This window comes from Odocoileus virginianus, chromosome 31, assembly GCF_023699985.2.
Source record: "Odocoileus virginianus isolate 20LAN1187 ecotype Illinois chromosome 31, Ovbor_1.2, whole genome shotgun sequence".
Lineage (NCBI taxonomy): Eukaryota > Metazoa > Chordata > Mammalia > Artiodactyla > Cervidae > Odocoileus > Odocoileus virginianus.
The window spans coordinates 5,713,325-5,725,512 of NC_069704.1; positions in this window are offsets into that span (position 1 = coordinate 5,713,325).

A 12,188-nucleotide genomic window follows, 5' to 3' on the forward strand; every position below is an offset into this window, starting at 1 on the left:
TCAGATGGAAGTGTCACCATGTTTTTCAAGCGCACAAAAATTAAATGATTTATAGAGCAACCATTTAAAAAACAAAAATACTCAAAAACACTAAGCGTAAATCAAAATGGAAGGGTTAGAAAAAAATGAGAGAATGCAAAACAGAAATAAATAAACAATAAACAAAAAAGCAAGTATAGTTATAGGACTTAAACCTTCATCTGTCAATCATTGTATTCATTTTAAATGATCTAAGTCCTGCAATTAAAAGACAGAGATTAACAAACTGGATTTTAAAATGTGTATCATCTGTGTGCTGTCTACAAGGCACTCACTTCAAATTTAATGATATAGGTAGGTTAAAAGTAAAATGATGAAAAAATATACATCATGCAAGCATTAATCAAGAGAATGCAGGGACAGTTATATTAATAGCAGATAAATAGATCTCAGAGCAAAGAAAATTACAAAAAACACAATGAGAGATCTTATAATAATATAAAAATCAATCCACCAAGAAAATATATCAATTCCTAAATGCATATATGTCAAACAAGGGAACCATAAATTATATGAAGCAAACTTAATGGAACTTAAAGGATAAATACACAAATCCACAATTATAGTTGGTGACTGTATCACTTATATTTTAGCAATTGATAGACCAATTACACACACAAAAATAAGCAAGGACATAGAATCACTCAGCAATATTATCATAAAAAGCATCTAATTGAAACTCATAGAACACTACACCCAACATCAGAAGACACATTTTTTTCAAATACCCATGAAACTTATACCAACATAGATCACATGCTCAGATGTAAAGTAAATCTCAACAAATTTAAATAAATTGATATGAAATAGAATGCATTGTCTGCACAGGAGAGTAAAACTAAAAATACCAGAAGATAACAAGACTATCTTAAAATATTTGAAAAGTAAGCAACACACTTGTAAATAATTCATTGTCTATGTTGTTTTACTAGCAATGAATATATGAACATCGAAATTAAAAATAACATACCATTCATAATCACTAAAAGCATCCCAAATACTAAGGGTTAAATCTACCAAAACATGTATAAGACTTGTGTGCTGATAACTATAAAACAACAATGAATGAAATCATAGAAATTTTAACTAAGTCGCCATGTTCATGGACTGGGAGACTCATCATGTGTGTGTTGAGATGTCATGTGTGCATGCATCCTCAATCACTTTACTTGTCTGACTCTTTGTGACCTATGGACTGTAGCCCCCCAGGTTCCGCTGTCCATGGGATTCTCTAGGCAAGAATACTGGAGTGGGTTGTCATTCTCTCCTCCAGGGGATATTCCCGACCCAGGGATTGAACCCACATCTCCTGAATCTCCTGCCCTGCAGGGGGGTTCTCTACCCACTAAGCCACCTAGGAAGCCAAGTTAAGATGTAAATTTTCTCCAAATTGAAATATAAGTTTACCAGAATTTCTGTCCAAGTCTCATCAAGATTTTTGCATGTATCAGTTCAGTTCAGTCGCTCAGTCATGTCCAACTCTTTGCAACCCCATGGACTGCAGCATGCCAGGCTTCCCTCTCCATCACCAACTCCTAGAGCTTCTTCAAGCTTGTGTACATTGAGTCAGCGATGCCATCCAACCATCTCATCCTCTGTCATCCCCTCTCCTCCTGCCCTCAATCTTTCCCAGCATCAGGCTCTTTTCAAATGAATCAGCTCTTCACATCAGGTGGCCAAAGTATTGGAGTTTCAGCTTCAGCATCAGTCCCTCCAATGAACACCCAGGACTGATCTCCTTTAGGATGGACTGGTTGGATCTCCTTGCAGTCCATGGGGCTCTCAAGAGTCTTCTCCAACACCACAGTTCAAAAGCATCAATTCTTTCGTGCTCAGCTTTCTTCACAGTCCAACTCTCACATCCATATGTGACCACTGAAAAAACCATAGCCTTGACTAGATGGACCTTTGTTGGCAATGTCTCTGCTTATTAATATGCTGTCTAGGTTGGTCATAACTTCCCTTCCACAGAGTAAGCATCTTTTAATTTCATGGCTGCAATCACCATCTGCAGTGGTTTTGGAGCCCCCCAAAAATAAAGTCTGACACTGTTTCCACTGTTTCCCCATCTATTTGCCATGAAGTGACAGGACCAGATGCCATGTTCTTAGTTTTCTGAATGTTGAGCTTTAAGCCAACTTTTTCACTCTCCTCTTTCACTTTCATCAAGAAGCTCTTTTGTTCTTCTTCATTTTCGGCCATAAGGATGGTGTCATCTGCATATCTGAGGTTATTGATTTTTCTCCTGGCAATCTTGATTCCAGCTTGTGCTTCCTCCAGCCCAGCATTTCTCATGATGTACTCTGCATATAAGTTAAATAAGCAGGGTGACAATATACAGCCTTGAAGTATTCCTTTCCTGATTTGGAACCAGTCGGTTGTTCCATGCCCAGTTCTAACTGTTGCTTCCTGACCTCCATACAGGTTTCTCAGGAGGCAGGTCAGGTGGTCTGGTATTCCCATCTCTTTCAGAATTTTCCACAGTTTATTGTGATCCACACAGTCAAAGGCTTTGGCATAGTCAGTAAAGCAGAAATAGATGTTTTTCTGGAACTCTCCTGCTTTTTCGATGATCCAGTGGATGTTGGCAATTTGTTTTGTTTTTTTTGTTTTTTTTTTTTTCCATTTATTTTTATTAGTTGGAGGCTAATTACTTTACAACATTGCAGTGGTTTTTGTCATACAGTGAAATGAATTAGCCATGGATTTACATGTATTCCCCATCCCGGTCCCCCCTCCCACCTCCCTCTCCACCCGATCCCTCTAGGCCTTCCCAGTGCACCAGGCCCGAGCACTTGTCTCATGCATCCAACCTGGGCTGGTGATCTGTTTCACCCTAGATAATATACATGTTTTGATGCTGTTCTCTTGAAACATCCCACCCTCGCCTTCTCCCACAGAGTCCACAAGTCTGTTCTATACATCTGAGTCTCTTTTTCTGTTTTGCATATAGGGTTATCGTTACCATCTTTCTAAATTCCATATATATGTGTTAGTATACTGTAATGGTCTTTATCTTTCTGGCTTACTTCGCTCTGTATAATGGGCTCCAGTTTCATCCATCTCATTAGAACTGATTCAAATGGATTCTTTTTAATGGCTGAGTAATATTCCATGGTGTATATGTACCACAGCTTCCTCATCCATTCGTCTGCTGATGGGCATCTAGGTTGCTTCCATGTCCTGGCTACTATAAACAGTGCTGCAATGAACATTGGGGTGCACGTGTCTCTTTCAGATCTGGTTTCCTTGGTGTGTATGCCCAGAAGTGGGATTGCTGGGTCATATGGCAGTTCTATTTCCAGCTTTTTAAGAAATCTCCACACTGTTTTCCATAGTGGCTGTACTAGTTTGCATTCCCACCAACAGTGTAAGAGGGTTCCCTTTTCTCCACACCCTCTCCAGCATTTATTGCTTGTAGACTTTTGGATAGCAGCCATCCTGACTGGCGTGTAATGGTACCTCATTGTGGTTTTGATTTGCATTTCTCTGATAATGAGTGATGTTGAGCATCTTTTCATGTGTTGTTTTGCCATCTGTATGTCTTCCTTGGAGAAATGTCTGTTTAGTTCTTTGGCCTGTTTTTTGATTGGGTCATTTATTTTTCTGGAGTTGAGCTGGAGGAGTTGCTTGTATATTTTTGAGATTAATCCTTTGTCTGTTGCTTCCTTTGCTATTATTTTCTCCCAGTCTGAGGGCTGTCTTTTCACCTTGCTTATAGTTTCCTTTGCTGTGCAAAAGCTTTTAAGTTTCATTAGGTCCCATTTGTTTATTTTTGCTTTTGTTTCTAAAATTCTGGAATGTGGGTCATAGAGGATCCTGCTGTGATTTATGTCGGAGAGTGTGGATGTTGGCAATTTGATCTCTGGTTCCTCTGCCTTTTCTAAAATGAGCTTGAACATCTGGAAGTTCATGGTTCATATATTGCTGAAGCCTGGCTTGGAGAATTTTAACTGTTACTATACTAGCGTGTGAGATGAGTGCAATTGTGCAGTAGTCTGAGCATTCTTTGACATTGCCTTTCTTTGGAAGTCATGGTATGCATACACAATGGAACATTACTCAGCCATAAAAAGGAATGCATTTGAGTCAGTTCTGATGAGATGGTGAAGTTAGAAACTATTATACAGAGTAAAGTGAGTCAGAAAGAGAAAGATAAATATTGCATTCTAATACATATATATGGGATCTGGAAAAAATGGTACTGAAGACTTTACTTACAAGGCAGCAATGGAGAAACAGACATAGAGAGTAGACTTGTGGACATGGGGAGAGGGGAGGAGAGGGTGAGATGTAGGGAAAGAGTAACATGGAAACTTATATCACCATATGTAAAATAGACAGCCAATGGAAATGTGCTGTGTGGCTCAGGAAACTCAAACAGGGGCTCTGTATCCACCTAGAGGGGTGGGAAGGGGCGGGAGATGGGAGGGAGGTTCAAAAGGGAGGGGCTATATGTATACTTGTGGCTGATTCATGTTGAGGTTTGACAGAAAACAGTAAAATTCTGTAAAGCAATTATCCTTCAATAAAAAAATGAAAAGAATTGAAAAAAAAACACAAAACTATAGAGTTTTCATATCCAAGAACATGGTCTGTCTTTATACTTGCTCAACTCTTCAAGAACATTTTACAGTTTTCCTGTACATAGATCTTGGCCAATTTCTTACTCATTTCTTTTTTATTTTTTTTCTATTTTAAATTAAATCTTTTCTTCTACTTTATTTTCTAACTGTTCTGTGTTATTTGTGTTGTGAAAGTTATTGACTTCAGTATATTAATGTTCCTTATCCACTTTTTGAATTCTCTGATTATTTGTAATAGTTTTCACTTTATTCTCTTAGGCTTTTTATGCATACCATCATATTATCTATGATAGTAATAATTTTACATATTTGTCCCCACTGCTTCTATCTGTGATTCTTTTTCTTGTCCCACAGAACTATCCAGCACCTTCTGCAAAAAACAAAAAGATTAATTAATAGCTGTGGGCTTTGCTGTCATTGTTAGTTTTGTTGATGTTGAGTTCTTTGTTTCTAACTTTAATGGAAGTTATTTTAGTGTTTAGTGTTTCTCTTTTAAGCAGTATATTTATCATATTAAGGAAATATCCAACTTTGAAAAATATTGCTAAATATGATCACAAATTCTGTCTTTTAAAAGCCTCTAAAGAAGCATATTGTGCTTCAGAAAAATAGAAAAAGTCATGCAAGCTACACATATAATTTTTTTTCCTGGTAGCCATATTTTAAATAATAAAAATGAGCAAGTGAAGTTAACTTTAATAGTAGCTTTATTTAAGTCAATATATCAAAAATAGTATTGTTTTAACATGAATTCAACATAGTAGTTAATGAAATATTGTCTACCTTTTTCCAAAACGAAGTCTTTAAAATTCGGTGCATATTTTACAGTCTCAGTACATCTTAACTAGGATGTGCCATAGTTCAGATGCTCCATTCCTGGGGTCTGCATTGCGTTCTCTGCATCTCCATCATAACCTGTTTCCATTATTCTTTCATTAGACTTTGTTCTTGAGAACAGGGATTCTACTTTGCTTCCTGTGTCCCTAACACATAGCACAGTAGCCTAGAATACTCAAAAAATAATTTGTTGCACAATGAAGAGATATTATTTCCTGAGATGCAAGCCTCCAGAGGAAAGCAATATATCCTGTGTATCTTATGAATGAGAAAGAGAAAATTCTGAACACCAATATGTAGGACAGAAGACTTGGATTGATGTCTTGGAAGTGGACAGATTATCATAAAAGAACGTAACTTGTTAGGCCCATATTGAATGTGTAAATCGGGACACCTCAGTACCTAGGTTTCGGTATTAGAGGACGTGGAGGCAGTGGCCGAACACACAGGTGTCTGTCCATGACTTGCTGGAGATTTGCACGTGTGCTCGGCTGCTCTGTCGTGTTTGACTCTTCGCAACCCCCTAGACGGTAGCCCACCAGGCTCCTCTGTCCATGGGGTTTTCCAAGCAAGGATACTGATGTAGGCTACGATTTCCTTCCTGACCAAAGAATTGAACTCAGATCTCTTGAGTCTCTTGCCCTGGCAGGTGGATTCTTTACCACTGAGCCAACTGAGAAGACCTCTGTTGGGGAAGGAAAACAGAAATCCAGGGAGCAGATGATGAGATCTATAGCTTTCTGCCTCAACACCCTGGGCCACTTTATGTTTACATGTTTTTGTTGTTGTTGTTCTCGGGTTGGGGTAATGGTGTGAAAAAAATATCATCTACCAATCACCACGCTGAAGTTTCAGAGCATCTTGCTCCACTGAAGTGATCATTTGTCAATGGAGATCCCTGTCTATGGAAACCTAGAAATGATGTTCCTAAGGTATTTCAATTCTAAAATTCTCTCTCCGTTTCTGAACTTATATTTTTATATTTCTCACTTTCTAAGACATGGTTCATAGCTCCTGGCCCATCCTATCACCTCCCTAATGGAAGGAAGATGCATTAGCTTTCAAACACTGACAGCTAGCGTGACCCTTGTGATACATATCTTTGGAAAATTACTGAATAATAACAGCAGTGACCATAGTAATGGATATCGTGGACCACATACTTACTAGGTGTCAGGCACAGAGCTGAGTACTTTATCCACATCATCTCATTTAAATGTCACAAGTTTAACAAATAAGTAATGGACCTAAAGAGAGATGGCATTTGCAGGTGGCTCAGTGATAAAGAATCTGCCTACAGTGCAAGAGACACAGGTTTAATCCCTGGGTTGGGAAGATCCCCTGGATTAGGAAATGCCACCCAGTCCAGTATTCTTGCCTGGGAAATCCCATGGACAGTGGAGCCTGGCAGGCTACAGTTTATGTGGCTGCAAAGAGTCAGACATGACTTAGCAACTAAACAGCAATAACCGAGGAGATATAGCTCACAATTAACTGAGCTGGGACTTGTTCCTGCTACATCTAATTTCAAAACCCACACATTCGTACATAATGTGTTCTGCTTGCAACGTATCAAACCATATAGAATTCTATTCCTGAAAATCTCAGTCATCCATCCTTGCTTTTGGCCAACTCCAGAACGTTTGAATTGGATTCCAGTTCACTCCTCTTCAGAGAGAACTTCATCCCCATCACTCTGGCCTTTGAATTAGACCAGAGAGAAATGCTTCAGCGTGCCTACTACTTTCTTTCCCATGAGAAGATTGGCAAAATGATTGACTCAGACCCCATCACATATGGGGAGCACAGTAACTCAGTCTAAATGCCTTCTGTGTAAGGTCAATTATGATGTGTACTTGACAGGGAGCTTTGCTAAGTATTCTGCAATAATCTAAACAGGAAAAGAATTTGATAAAGAATAGATACATGTATGTGTGTAACTGGATCATTGAAACTAACACAACATTGTTAATCAACTATGCTCCAATATAAAATAAAGCTAAAATAAATTAAAAGATGCATGTTTGATAGTAAACCAAGGAAATAAACCGCAGATGGAGGAATTTGGTCACAGTGACTGAAGTCACTTTGACAGCTGCTGTGGTGATTACATCACAAGACACTTGGCTTTCAATGCAGATTATAACTTGATAACTCCTAAAAATAAATAAAAGCATTTGTTTATGTGATAGCATCTTTAAAGGCTTTACCATGTATAGGTTAGAAGTATCGGCAGAACTTAAATTAGTGGCCCAATCATCCCTCTGTACCCATAGATTCCACATCTGTAGATTCAACCAACTAAAGAGCAAAAATAAAGGTCTTTTTTCTTTTAATTCCAGAAAGTTCCAAAGGTGAAATTTGAATATGCCACCCTCTGTCCACTATTTACATAGCATTAACACTGTAGTTGGGATTTCCCTGATAGCTCAGATGGTAGAGTCCACCTGCAATGCAGGAGACCCCGGTTCAATTCCTGGGTCAGGAAGATCTGCTGGAGAAGGGATAGGCTACCCACTCCAGTATTCTTGGGCCTCCTGGTGGCTCAGCTGGTAAAGAATCTGCCTGCAATGCAGGAGACCTGGGTTGGAAGATCCCCTGGAGAAGGAAATGGCTTACCCACTCCAGTATCCTGGCCTAGAGAATTCCATGGACTGTATAATCATGGAGTCACAAAGAGTCAGGCATGACTGAGTGACTTTCACTTCACTTCAACACTGTACTGATAACTATTTGCATAGCATTTACATTGTATTAGGAGCACTAGTGGTAAAGAACTGCCTCCCAAGGCAGACTTAGGAAACTCAGGTTCCATCCCTGGATCAGGAAGATCCCCTGGAGGAGGGCATGGCAACCCACTCCAGTGTTCTTTCCTGGAGAATCCCATGGACGGAGGAGCCTGGCGGGCTACAGTCTGTGGGGTCCGAAAGAGTTGGACACAACTGAGTGACTAATACTCTCACCTTTTCATGTATTATAAGTAATCGAGGCATGATTTAAAGTACCCAGGAGGATCTGGGTACTTTATACGCTGATAATGAAGGACAGGAAAGCCTGGCATGCTGCAGTTCATGGGGCTGCAAAGAGTCAGATGTGACTTAGTGACTGAACAACAGCTATGCTGTGTGGAACTTGAGTGTCCACAGGGGATGAGAATGGGGGTGTCCAGTAGCGAATCCCCTGTGAGTACTGAGGGGCCACTGTACTCCGCTGTGACCTCACATTAGAATCCCAGGTTACATACTCAGAGGCCAGCTTCATCAGAATGCCTGGGGGTGAGATCCAGGCGTTAGTGTTTATTATAGCTGCCCTGAATGGATGCATGTGCGTGCTCAGTCACTTCAGTGGTGTCCAATTCGTTGCAACCCTATTGACTGCAGCCCTGCCAGTCTCCTCTGTCCATGGGAATCTCCAGGCAAGAATACTGGAGTGGGTTGCCATGCCCTCCCCCAGGGTAACTTTCTAACCCAAGGATCGAACCCACATCTCCTGCATCTCCCACATTGCGGGTAGATTCTTTACCCACGGAGCCACCTGGGAGACCCTATAGTCCCCTTGAATGATGCCAATGTTCAGCCAATAAGATTGTCAAAATATATGTTTCTCATACCTTATCTTCCCAAATGTACACTTCTTCTGCTTTATTGTCAATGTCTAAACTATCTGTGTTGCAGAAAGAAAATGTAGTCTGTTTAATATCAGTTCTTCAAAATATCTGATAATTTATTTATGACCATATATGTTTTAAATATATGAGTTTCCTGGAGGCCCAGGTTTGACCCCTGGGTTGAGAAGATCCCCTGGAGAAGGAAATGGCAACCCACTCCAGTATTCTTGCCTTAAGAATCCCATGGACAGAGGAGCCTGGCAGGCTACAGTCCATGGGGTTGCAGAGTCGGACACAGCTGAGTGACTAACACTTTCACTTTCAGGTCACAAATGCATATGTGTAGATAGATAAGGAAATGGCAGCCCACTCCAGTGTTCTTGCCTGGAGAATCCCCATGGACAGGGGAGCCTGGTGGACCACACCCCATGGGGTTGCAAAGAGTCAGACACGACTGAAGTGACTTAGCATGCATGCATGCATTGGAGAAGGAAATGGCAACCTGCTCCAGTGTTCTTGGCAGGAGAACCCCAGAGACAGAGGAGCCTGGTGGGCTGCCGTCTCTGGGGTCGCACAGAGTCGGACACAACTGAAGCGACTTAGCAGCAGCAGCAGCAGCAGCAGCAGACAGGTAGATATGTATACTTAGTATATTTAAAAAAACTATGTTACCAATTTGGGGGCATAGTGTATCTATACATAGCTATCAATGCACACACATATGACCAACCTTGGGATTTTGGTAATTATTTTTGTCTCTTTAATCTATTAATTTCTGATAAAGATATTTTAAAACCTCTCCCTAATGATAGTGTTTGCCAATTTTGCAAAAATGTGACATCAATTTTACTCTTATATTTTGAGTATCTATAGATAGCATCAACATTCTTTAAATTGTTTGCTTAGTAATTTTTAATTTTACTATTAAGTAATGTATTTTGGGGGCTTCCCTGGTGCTTCAGTGGTAAAGAATCCACCTGACAATGCAGGAGATGCAGGTTCAATCCCTGGGTTGGGAAGATTCCCTGGAGAAGGAAATGGCAACCCACTTCAGTGTTCTTGCCTTGGAAATCCCAAGGACAGAGAAGCCTGGTGGGCTATAGTTCATGAGGTCGCAAAGAGTTGGACTTAATTTAATGACTAAACAACAAAACAACAACAATATATTTTCTTATCTATAGTAATGCTTTTGTGCTTTGGATTTTATTTTGCTGGTATGTTGCCTCGTTATATTTCATTGCATTAATATTCATATAATATATAATTTATTTTACCTTTTAAATGTGTGATTTTTGTTTCAAATGACTCTCTTTTATGGAACAATATAACTTTATTTTTTAAAAATACATTCTGATAATATACCTTATAATGGCAAATTTTATTCATATATACTAATAGTGATTACAGGTATATTTAGACTTATTTCTACCTTCTTTTTTACTTTTCCTTTTTTTGATTCTGTTAGGCTTGATACATTTTCCATATTTATTATTTCCTTCTGATGTTTCAGGAATTTTTTTATGTATATACATAGATATAGTCCACCCTCCATATCCTGGGGTTCTATGTCTGCAAATGCACTCGACCATGAACTACTTGGTAAAATAAATTCGAGAAAGTTCCAAAAAGCAAAACTTGAAATTGCTACTTGCTGGCAACTGTTTATATAACATTTATGTTATATTTACAACTACTCACATAGCATTTACTTTGTATTAGGTACAATCTAGAAATGATATAAAGTATACAGGAGGATGTGCATAGGTTAAATGCAAATGCTATACCACTCTATATGAGCGACTTGAACATCTGTGGATTTTGGATTTCACAGGAGTCCTGGAACAAGTCCCACACAGATACCAAGGGACAGCTGTAATGATAAATCTTTACCCTTGACTGAGAGATTTCAAAAATTTTTGTGTTTTCCTGAACATAACAAATATTTTAGAATATATTATTTACAGCTGAACTCCAATCTATCATGGTAATTATTTTCAGAGTTTGAATTATATTTTTTAAACAAATAATTATTAATTTTACATTGAAAGTTCACTAAATGTACTGGTATTTTTTTTTATTCTGTGTTCATAGAAAGTTTTTCATTATTTTGTTTTCCTAACTTTTAACATTGTTTCTTATATCCCACATTTTTATTTCAGGTTAGTATTTCCTTATTAATAAAAGACATCGTGTATTTTCTCTTCTTGAAAGAACCTTAGACTCTTAACCTCTCAATCTTTTGCATTCTAAAAAATGGTTTATCGTGCCTTCAGACTTGACTAAAAGTTTAGCTGTATATAAAACCCTGGATTATAATACATATTTTCCTTTAATACAGTTATATATTACCCTTTGACCTTTGGGCATCATTATTGTCAAAATAGGGGGGAAAATCTTGTCAGTCTAAACTCTATGACTTTGTAGCCATTTTGACTTTTATTTCTTGTAGTTTTTAAGACTGTATTTTTGTCTTCGCTCTTCTACCATCTCATTCAATGAGCAGGGCTTTACTTGGTATGGTTTATTCTCCTCTGTGAATCTTCAATCTGTGAACTTGTGTTTCTTCAGCTCCTTAAAACTCAGTAGTTACCTCTTCGAATATTTCTCCTCCCTTTCCTTCATTACGTCTTCCGGAACTTTCACAGGGTCTAAACTGGAGCTTCTCAAGATATCCTTTTCTCTGTTGAAGAATTCTGGGTGAGATTCTTTTTCACTCCTCTCCAAATCATTATTTTTATTTGTTAACTAATCTTTATTCCATTCTCTATATTTTTTGTTTAAATGTATCCTTTTTCAAAATTTCTAGCTGGTTCTTTATGTCCACATTCTTCAGTTTCATTTTTTTTTCTTGTTTTCTAATTTCTGGTGTGATTCAAGTTTTTTTGTTTTTCCTATGATCAACCTACACATTCTTATTATGAATCTTTGTCAAACATTTTGTAGAATTGATTCGACTCATGGTGCATTCACGTTGTGATGATTGGTTTTGTTGGCTTATTTTCTTAGTACTAACTTTTCCTCATACGGGAAAATGTGGGGAAGGTAGGTGTGTGGGTGTGTATGTGTGCACATGTGTGTGTGTCTGTGTGTGTGTTTTGGGTGTGTGCAAGGTTGTGGAT